The sequence below is a fragment of the Lycium barbarum genome, chromosome 6 (genome assembly GCF_019175385.1).
Source record: "Lycium barbarum isolate Lr01 chromosome 6, ASM1917538v2, whole genome shotgun sequence".
NCBI lineage: Eukaryota > Viridiplantae > Streptophyta > Magnoliopsida > Solanales > Solanaceae > Lycium > Lycium barbarum.
The window spans coordinates 17,019,580-17,030,630 of NC_083342.1; the positions used below are offsets into that span (position 1 = coordinate 17,019,580).

Sequence of the window (11,051 nt, forward strand, 5' to 3'; positions counted from 1 at the left end):
ATAATTGATCTTCTAGCTCGCTAAACTTAGCGAGACGAGATTTTCATTTGCAGAAATCATGACTGAGAAAGCAAACAAAAGAAGAAGACCAAGTAATTTGGAATCATTCCATGGTCAAATAAAAAAATTCCACATGAAAAGGACTTTGGACATGTTAAATCATTTCTACCCTTTGTCTGAACTAACAGATCAGAAGAAAGCATACAAAAGAAGAGAATACCATATTATCCTCCTATCTCAGTGGATGTGGAAAAGTTGTGAAAACGTATATTACGGGCTGTGAGGGAATCTTCAAAGCACCTTCTTGTCAACAGAAAGACTTGTGAAGCCTTTGTGAAGAGACTGACTTGATATATTTGAGAATTGCCGAGGACTTTTCTCCTCTGGTTATACATCATTTTCTCTTCTTTCTTCTTTGATTCAAGCTGTCTTTTTCAAGTTCCTCTTCTTTCTGCCCAAACTCCTCTATTAAACCTTTTCACTAAAACTTCACTAAAATTGCAATAAATAGTAGATAAAATTGTTAGGATTTTAAATCCCAAATCCGACCTTTTGTAAGCAGGTTCCCAGGAAAGATTGGAGAGTCACAGCTGGACCACTTAAATACCAACCTCCTTAGACAGAACCTACTTACGCCGTGATGTAAGCGAAGAATAAATAGCACACACAGATTTATAGTGGTTCACCCTCAATGTGAGAGCTACGTCCACGTTGCTGCTGCAGATCTTATTAAAGAAGAATATTACAAGTGTTTACAACACTCAACCTCACAACCCCAATCCCAATTACACTCAAGAATTTTTTTACTAAAAAATTCTCTCAAAGACTTCTCTTACTTAAGCCTTTCACTAAGAGTATTTCTCTTAGATTTTTTTCTCTCTTTGGAATGTGTTGTCTTCTTCAATTTTTGGTGTGTTTCCAAATGATAGAAATCTTCCCTATTTATAGGGATGAAATGAACCTATTGATGTCATTAGTGACTCAAGCAAACACTTCCAAATTTGCCAAAGACAAGGAAGATGTTTTCTTCTTCAAAACAAGAGAAGTGTTTTCTTCCCTAAAATAAGTGAGGTGTTTTCTTCCTCAAAATAAGGGGATGGACCCAACAAATCTCCCACTTGAAGACTAATTTTAATTTGTCTTCACACTTTGATCGATGCAGCAGCTCTTTTCTAGTTTCATACTTCGTGCAGGCCAACTGAAGCTGAGCATAGCTTCAGTTTGTCTATCGTCACTGCCTTTGTCAGCATGTCTGCTGGATTCTGACTCCCTGCGATCTTCTCAAGCACTAGCGCTCCATCTTCCAAAGCTGATCTAATGAAATGGTACCGGAGTTGTATGTGCTTCGTTCGAGCATGGTAGACCGGGTTCTTTTCCAAATGAATGGCACTTTGGCTATCACAATATAGCACACTTCCCTCGTGGTCCTGATCCAATTCCCGCAGAAAAGATTGTAGCCACATCATTTCCTTTGTGGCCTCCGTCACAGCAACGTATTCAGCCTCACAACTAGAGAGAGCTACTATCTTTTGCAACTTGGAAACCCAAGAGATTGCAGTACCTTCGAAGGTGTAAACATATCCAGATGTGCTCTTTCTGCTATCAACATCACCACCGTTGTCAGTATCAACATACCCTTGCAATCCTGTTTTTGATTTTCGGAAATACAGAGCTGAACTCGAGCTGCCTTTCAGATATCTGAATATCCACTTCAGAGCATCCCAGTGTTGCTTTCTCGGATTGCTCATAAATCGGCTGACAACTCCCACTGCATGTGCAATGTCTGGCCTTGTACATATCATTGCATACATAAGACTACCGATTGCAGATGCATAAGGTATCTTGTCCATCTGCTTCTTCTCATCCTCGGTTGTCGGCGACTGATCCTTTGACAACCGAAAGTGTCCAGCCAAGGGAGTGCTGACTGACTTGGCATCATGCATGTTGAACCTTTTGATAACTTTCCTCACATATTCTTCTTGTGAGAGTTTGATGCCCTCCTTGCTTCGATCGATTCTCATCCCAAGGATTTGCTTTGCAGCTCCCAAATCCTTCATTGCAAACTCTTCCGATAACCTTTTTTTCAACCGATCAATCTCCTGTAGGTTTGCTCCTACGATTAGCATGTCGTCGACATAGAGTAGCAGTATCATGTACGAGTCTTCAAATTTCTTGAAGCAACAACAGTGATCTGCCTCGCACCTTGAAAAATCAGCTTTCTTCATAAAGCTGTCAAACTTTAAATACCACTGTCTTGGAGCTTGTTTTAGTCCGTACAAACTCTTTTGAAGTTTGCACACCAGATTCTCCTTTCCTTTGACTTTGAATCCCTCCGGCTGTCGCATGTAGATTTCCTCGTCTAGATCACCGTGAAGAAATGCAGTTTTCACGTCCATCTGTTGCAGATGTAGATTTTCCTTTGCTACCAGTCCAAGAACAGTTCTGATAGTCACCATCTTGACTACGGGAGAGAAGATCTCCGTATAGTCGATGCCTTCTTTATGTTGAAATCCCTTTGCAACCAGCCTTGCTTTGTAACGCTTGCTTCCATTGGGTTCTTCCTTTATCCGATAAACCCATTTGTTTTGCAATGCCCTCTTATCCTTTGGCAACTCGGCTAATTCCCATGTATGATTTGCCGATAGTGAATCCATCTCATCTTTCATTGACAGCTCCCACTTGGTCGATTCATCGACTTGCATTGCTTCTTCATAACATTCCGGCTCCCCTCTATCAGTGAGTAGAATGTAGTTGAGGGATGGAGAGTACCTATGAATCGGCTTCCTGATCCTGGATGATCTACGTAGTTCTGTGATTGGCGTCTGCTTATTTGTTTCAGAATCGACACTTTCATTAGCACCTTCTCGGATTGTTTGTTCCTCTGCCTCGGCTGTACCTGGCTGCGGCTCAGGTGTCGGGAAGTCCCTCAAATCGACTATCTCCGATTCCTTGTCCTGACATTTTGAATTTTTTTGCAACTTGTCTTTGTACAGTACCTCTTCGTTGAAGACAACATTCCTGCTTCGGATGATCTTCCGATTTTGTTCATCCCAAAATCGGTAACCAAGCTCGGTGTCACCATAGCAAATAAAGTAACACTTATTTGATTTTGGATCAAGCTTGCTTCTAGCCGTATCATCATTATAAACATATGATAAGCAGCTGAACACTTTCAGAAATGAAAGATTTACCTTCTTGCCACTCCAGACTTCTTCTGGAATTTTGAAATCCAAGGGAACTGACGGTCCTCGGTTAATTAAGAAGGTCGCGGTATTGACTGCATCTGCCCAGAATGTCTTGGGCAGTCCAGAGTGTATTCTCATACTCCGAGCACGCTCGTTCTACGTTCGGTTCATTCTTTCGGCTATTCCATTTTGTTGCGGCGTTCCAGGAATAATCTTCATCATCTTGATCCCATTATCGGCACAGTACCGTTTGAAATCACCATCAGTGTATTCTCCGCCGTTGTCGGACCTCAAACACTTCAACTTGAGGTTTGTTTCATTCTCAACCATGGCTTTCCATCTTTTGAATACACTAAACACATCGGATTTATTTTTCATAAAGTAAACCCACACCTTCCTGGTTGAATCATCAATGAAGGTCACGTAGTAGTGTGATCCTCCAAGAGAAGGGACGGTGGTAGGTCCCCACACGTCTGTGTGCACCAATTCCAGCTTCTCGACCTTCAACTCCCTGCCTGCATTTGAGAAGCTTACTCGCTTTTGTTTTTCGAGAATGCAGCTCTCACACGTATGAAGGTCCACCGTCTTCAGCTCCGGAATTAAGCCATTTGTCACCAACAGCTTCATCCCCTTCTGGCTGATATGTCCCAGCCGACAATGCCACAAATTTGTCTTCTTTGTGTTGTCAACCACAACAACAGTATCACGACAGCTAGTCGTCATGTAGAGAGTGCCAATCTTCTTTCCTCGGCCAACTACCATAGCACCTTTCGCCACCTTCCAAGACCCATTACCAAAGTTGAGATCATATTCCTCATCATCAAGCTGACCTACTGAGATCAGGTTTCGCATCAGCTTTGGAACATGTCTAACTTTTGTAATCTTCCACGAGGATCCATTTGACATCTTCAAATTAATGTCTCCCGTGCCAACAACGTCTAGCAGCTCTCCATCGGCTAAATAAACTTTGCCGAGATTCCCAGCCATGTAGTTTGTCATTATATCATGATGTGGGGTGGTATGAAAGGACGCTCCTGAGTCAAGCACCCAAGAGTCTATCGGGCTGTCAACCGATAGCAACAACGCATTGCCAATGTCTTCCGTAGCAGCGTTGATTCCAGCCCCCTTGTTGTCCTCCTTCTTTGGCGCCCTGCAGTTCTTCTAGAAGTGACCTGGTTTTCCACAGTTCCAACACTCAAGTGTTCGTCCTGGTCTGGATTGACCCCTGCCATTCCTTGACTTCGATCTGCCCCTATTTCGGTTGTAGTTTCTGTCATAATTTTTGCTTCTGTTTTCAACATTAAAAGCAGAACTCGTCGATGCCTCTCCAGAATCTGTCCTGCGCACCTCCTCAGCAAGGATACGATCCCTAACATCGTTGAACTTTAGTTTGTCACTGCCGACAGAATTACTAACCGCTGCTCTCATTGGCTCCCAGCTATTTGGTAGGGATGCCAACAAAATTAGAGCTTGTACTTCATCATCGAAATCAATTTTTACCGATGACAATTGATTTACAATGGTATTGAATTCATTTATGTGTGCAGCAACATGAGCATTTTCCATCATCTTTAGATGAAATAGTTTCTTCATGAGAAATACCTTATTATTTGCCGAAGGTTTGTCATACATGTCAGACAATACCTTCATCATATCTGCGGTGGTCTTCTCCTTTGCCACGTTGTGAGCAACGTTCTTCGACAGCGTTAGCCGAATGACTCCCAGAACTTGTCTGTCGAGGAGATCCCAATCTGCTTGCTTCATCTCCTCTGGTTTCGGACTCAGAGGTTCATGAAGCTTTCTGCCATATAAATAATCTTCAATTTGCATTCTCCAGAACGCAAAATCTGTACCATCGAATTTACCGATGCCGTGCGTCGTACCATCTTCGCCTCCCACCGTTTCTAAATCACAACACAACCTGTTGCTTTGATACCAGTTGTTAGGATTTTGAATCCCAAATCCGACCTTTTGTAAGCAGGTTCCCAGGAAAGATTGGAGAGTCACAGCTGGACCACTTAAATACCAACCTCCTTAGACAGAACCTACTTACGCCGTGATGTAAGCGAAGAAGAAATAGCACACATAGATTTATAGTGGTTCACCCTCAATGTGAGAGCTACGTCCACGTTGCTGCTGCAGATCTTATTAAAGAAGAATATTACAAGTGTTTACAACACTCAACCTCACAACCCCAATCCCAATTATACTCAAGAATTTTTTTACTAAAAAATTCTCTCAAAGACTTCTCTTACTTAAGCCTTTCACTAAGAGTATTTCTCTTAGATTTTTTTCTCTCTTTGGAATGTGTTGTCTTCTTCAATTTTTGGTGTGTTTCCAAATGATAGAAACCTTCCCTATTTATAGGGATGAAATGAACCTATTGATGTCATTAGTGACTCAAGCAAACACTTCCAAATTTGCCAAAGACAAGGAAGATGTTTTCTTCCTCAAAACAAGGGAAGTGTTTTCTTCCTCAAAACAAGGGAAGTGTTTTCTTCCTCAAAATAAGGGGATGGACCCAAAAAAAATATGAACACATAACTTAAAAAGTATAATGGTTTAAAAGCTAGGAACCTTAAAAGTTGAACCCATAGGTTAAAATCCCGGATCCGCCTCTAGCCATGGGCAGTTGAATCATTGAACTAGTAGAAAGAGTAAATCCTGGTAAATAAATGGATTAATAAAGAATTGTACCACAATAACTTGGGATTGGAAAAGTCTCCGCGTTAATTATTAGATACAACCAAACATTTCAGAGTTTACTCGTCAATTCTGCAGTGATCGGCAACCTCTAAGGACTTTGCTTCTCTGATCATGCATCATTTTCTCTTCTTTCTTCTTTGATTCAAGCTGTTTGTTTCTCTCTGTGTTTGGTCACTATATCATATGTAGTTAAAGTCTTATACCTATTCAGTTATGGCATATCCCACTATGATTATATTATATCTGAAGCCTTCTCACGCATTCTGAATAGAAAACAATTACTTGCACTTGCTGTTTACACTAAATCAATAAATGCATACATGAAATTTACCATGAGAAGAAAGCAAAACTAAAGAAACACATTTGAAATGCTGTGAGGGGTTTTTCCTACTCATGCATTTGAAACAATTACTTTTCTGCATGTGTGAAGATAAAACTCTTGTAGTAATAGCTAAAATTCTTTTACCCATAATGATTGTTACCTGGTAGTCTTTCTCTGTTTGATATGACACATTTACAACTTGTCACACACTTACAAAATACTTATTCAATTTTTTGATATCTAAATTAACTTCAATACAATTATCCAATATTAGCTCTGAAAATGCATAGGATCAAACAAATTGGGACTACTGGACTACTTGATCTTGGAGCTTCAATTTACAAGAAGATATGTTTTTTCTATAAATAATGTAGGAAGCTCGTGGCTACACCAAAAGTAAATAAGAGAAAATAGGCTATTCCTCAAGTGTACTAAGTCTTTGTCTACTCCCTCAAAAACTCTCTTATTCCTCTCTCTCCATATAATCCACATAAGTGCTAGAGGAGCAACATCCTATGCTCTGTATCTTATCTTCCTTCTTCTAAAGGCCCAAGTCACAACTAAACGTTGGTTCTTTCACAGTGCTCGGCATCACCCACTCAATTGCGAACCGTCGCAAAGTTTCTCACCATAAATAAGAAGCTATCTGTATCTGACAATGTAAAAGAAGATGATTCACATCTTCTCCTGATTCTTGCACATGAAACACCAACTGACACAAGTAATCCTTCACTTCCTCAAATTCTCCACCCACCGTCAAGATCACCCCCTCGTAGCTAGCTAAGTGAAAAAATATACCTTTCTCGGTACCCTTGGGATCCATAGCGATATATGTGAAAAAGCAAACTCCTCCCTAATTAAGATTCTCATAATATGACTTCACTGAAAGATACCATCCCCCCACCCCACACCCCCACCCCCCAACCCCACCCCAAATCTCCATGCATCATGACTACACATAGTAGTTTTTCTTCTTTTTGCTAGTTAAGCACTGACATTTACTTCTTGGCGTAATTGACTTAAAATTTGATCTACTCCATCAAAATACTTCTGCAAATTGTTACTAGAATGGCTTTAAATTCATATAAGGAGAATGTACATCTGATTTCCTGTGGACAGTTCTTGAAATCCTTTAGGCAAATAACTGATCCATTAGCAACCAATCATTAAGAAAATCATGAATTTGCAGCTACCACACTCTCAAGGATATCTAAGCACATCGGATTCTGGATCTGCCACCATCTTCAAGGAGAAAAGCATGGAGCAAGTACTACCTCTGTCCCACTTTTTTTCTTAAACCTCTGCCCAGTCATGATTTGAAACTTAACATCACAGAAATTGAAACTAAGGGAGGACTAGATATAAAAATGTCATTCTTTTTGGGACAGACTAAAAAAGAAAGTGTGTCTTATAAAATGGTACAGAGGGAGTAATAAATTCAGCAGTCGAAGAAAAACAGAGGCAATCATACCAGCTTCTGGCTAAAAGTACACAACAAAATAAGACTACAGAAATAACATTTGACAGATCAACAAATAAAGACTAGGCCAGTTCTGCTGATGAATCTACCTCTGATCTTGAGGGAAAATATAGGTAAGGCTTGGGAGAAATTTGCGTGGAGTCTAGGTTTGCTTCTAACATTTCCACAACCTTGCTCATGGATGGTTGCTTTGAGGGATCAGTCTGTATGCACCATAAGCTCACCATCACCATCTTTCTTGCAAGTCTTTCTCCTCTTCATTCATTATTCCGATTAGTTGAAGCTCTTCGTCCAGTTCAATACGTTTCTAGAGCCAATGTGGAAAGTAGAGTAGATTTCACTTGTGCAATCAACTCCGATATCAACATTTTTTCTTCCTCCAACCATCTCTAGGACCACCATTCCGTGGCTATAGACGTCAGACTTATGAGAGACACCTCCCAAGTTTCTGCAAACAATTTCTGGAGCTATATAACCGATAGTCCCTCGTGGACCTAACATTGACACAGCACTCCTTTTTCATGCAAATTTTGGCAAGGCCAAAATCAGAAATCTCTGGTGATTCGTGGAATCATTTTAAGCAACTGGTGATTCTTTTAACTTCTGAATAGCTGAATCTTTTTGGAGCACATGACCCATTGTTCTTAAGAAATGCTTCAATATTCCGGTGATCCTCAGCTTTAGATTCCCAAAATATGAGGTACTTGTGCCATAAAATCTTTTTTCTGAAGCAGAAGAGCAAAATCAATAATCCAACACTAGAGAAAACTGTACCTGTGGAAAAATATGAAGTCATACACCATCAGAGAATATAAATTCATTCTGAAAAATCACATGTCACTAAAGGGCAACCCGGTGCACTAAGCTCCCGCTATGCGCGGGGTCCGGGGAAGGGCCGAACCACAAGGGTCTATTGTACGCAGCCTTACCTTGCATTTCTGCAAGAGGCTGTTTCCACGGCTCGAACCCGTGACCTCCTGGTCACATGGCAGCAACTTTACCAGTCACATTTCACTATTTGAGAAATAGTCTTTGTTTGGGACAATGCAGATATGTACAAAAAGAAAACAGTCTGAAAGAGCAAGGAATAAAGTGGTTGTATATGAAAAGATTATCTGGCAGTCACAGTTTCAGAGAAGAACAAAGAAGACGAGTTACCTGTGGCCACCATGAACCAGGCTGTCCGAAGATGGCCTATTTTTGATGTTCCTGGTAGTAGATTTCTTACAGCTGCAACCGGTGGTGGAGCCAAGAAATCTAACAAAGGGATTCAAAGATAAGTAAGAACGCCACATTTGGGTTTTGATTCTGCATCCTAAAATAAAATTTGAACCTCCATTTCCGCTACACAAGAGCTTCCCTCATGTGTAAGGGATTTAACAATTAATTGTGTATATATATTTATTAGTTGTTTTTACACTATTTGCACAGCAATATAATATTTCGACGAAGACTTGTAGCTTCCCTTTGAGCAATGTAACTCCGCCACTGTGTGCAATACTAACACTTGTAAGTTCCATAGAATGACATTTCTTTCCGTTTAATAATCGTTTTCTTGTCTTTCTTTTTCCATTCTGTTCTCTTTTTAGTTCTTTTTTCGGTTATCTTTTAAGTCACAAGCATGGGTCATTTAATTACTCAATTATATCAACAACAACAACAACAACATAGTTACTCAATTATATCATAAACAGAAAGAAAAAGTTTAATCTTCTTTACTATTAGGGGTATTGACAGTTTGACACTAGTTTAGCACTTAGAAAATCATGATATGTGGGGATACTGAGAGAAAGATAAATGAATTATCCTGGAAGTACGTCCCACTAAGTGGTTGAATCTTTGGACGTAATTAAACACCTCGGCATCAGCACAATTTCACAATCAGTGCACATAAAGATGCAAATAAAAGAAAAACCAAAGTTTTTGTTCAATTTCTTACTCCAGCTGACCATAAGCTAGAGCATTTTCTCTGTTACTTTAACTGTCTAAAAACAGCAAATGTTATGTTATTACAAATTATGGGTTTGTGGTATAGAATAAGGAAGGGCCTTCAGATTTGAATTTGACCTTCAAACGGAGCAGATTATATGGAGATGCATACCTTTGTGACAAAGAAATTTGTTGGTTTTATCAGTCTGGCTTTGACCTCCTCCACCATAGCGACATTGGTAACTGTCATCAGACAATTTCCATTCAATTAGAAAAACGGGACTTAACATATTGAACAAACCACCACCATCTGATCTTGAGCTAATTGGCAACCTGATAAGGGAACAGTTAGCTGTAAGATTGCCTGCTCGAATGTCTTCAACGCTATCATCTTTGAGAAGCTTGTAGTATATGTTAAAGACTTTACAGCCATTGTACATTTTATAACCAGCAAAATGATCATTCTTCTTCTGGGTACTATTAGGGGTATTGTTGCTGGTGATACTGCATTTGAAGAAGTTGTGAAAATTCAGGATTTTGAAAGAAATAGAAGGAGAGGCTACAGGATCGGAGATATTTTGGCTAAAAGCCTGGCAATTGTGTTGCCTCAATGCTATTTGAAGCTTCGGATCAACAAGCAAAACTATATAATTATATGGCTTTCCTAAAGCATAGTACCAATGTCCTCCAGGAAGCAGTTGAATTTTTGGAAATGGTTTAGCATCACAGCCAGACATGAGCATTATTCCACAGTCAGGTTGTGTGGACAGAAAGGAAAGCTCAGGTCAGTAAGATTTCCACATGAAAAGGACTGTGGACATGTTGAATCCTTTCTACCCTTTGTCTGAACTAAGCAACAGATCAGAAGAAAGCACACACAATCTAGTCTTTCTCTTCTTGAGAGAGGAAATTTGTTTGATCAATGGTATCCAATATGGCATTCACTTCTTTTGTATGCTTTCTTCTGATCTGTTGCTTAGTTCAGACAAAGGGTAGAAATGATTCAACATGTCCAAAGTCCTTTTCTCGTGGAAATCTTACTGACTTGAGCTTTCCTTTCTCTCTGTCTAGACAATCTGTCTATGGAATAATGCTCTCGTCTGGTTGTGATGCTAAACCATATAAACTGAAATTGTTCACTACACTAGTCTTTAAAAGCATAGTGGATTTTGGAAAAGTTGTGAGAAACGTATAATTAGGTGTTGTGAGGGAAGACTAAAGTACTTACTTATTGGTGGAAAGACTTGGAAGTCTTTGCAGCAATAATAAGACTTCATTGTCAAGCCCAGTGAAGAGACTGACTTTAATGTGTTTGGGTTGACTTCTTTTTGGGATATTCTCTTTGCCCCAAAAAGGACGCAATATTTTGCTTTTTGAGAGTCATACATACTAAAGTGCAGTTCTTTTTTAATATAATATGAGATAAATT

At 39.8% G+C, this 11,051-nt stretch overlaps 1 pseudogene; it reads right to left on the reverse strand.

Annotated features, from left to right (window-relative positions):
- Nucleotides 1-7,603: 7,603 nt before the first annotated feature.
- LOC132643885 (LRR receptor-like serine/threonine-protein kinase ERL2) lies at nt 7,604-10,538 on the reverse strand (annotated as a pseudogene).
- Between the last annotated feature and the right edge of the window lie 513 nt (nt 10,539-11,051).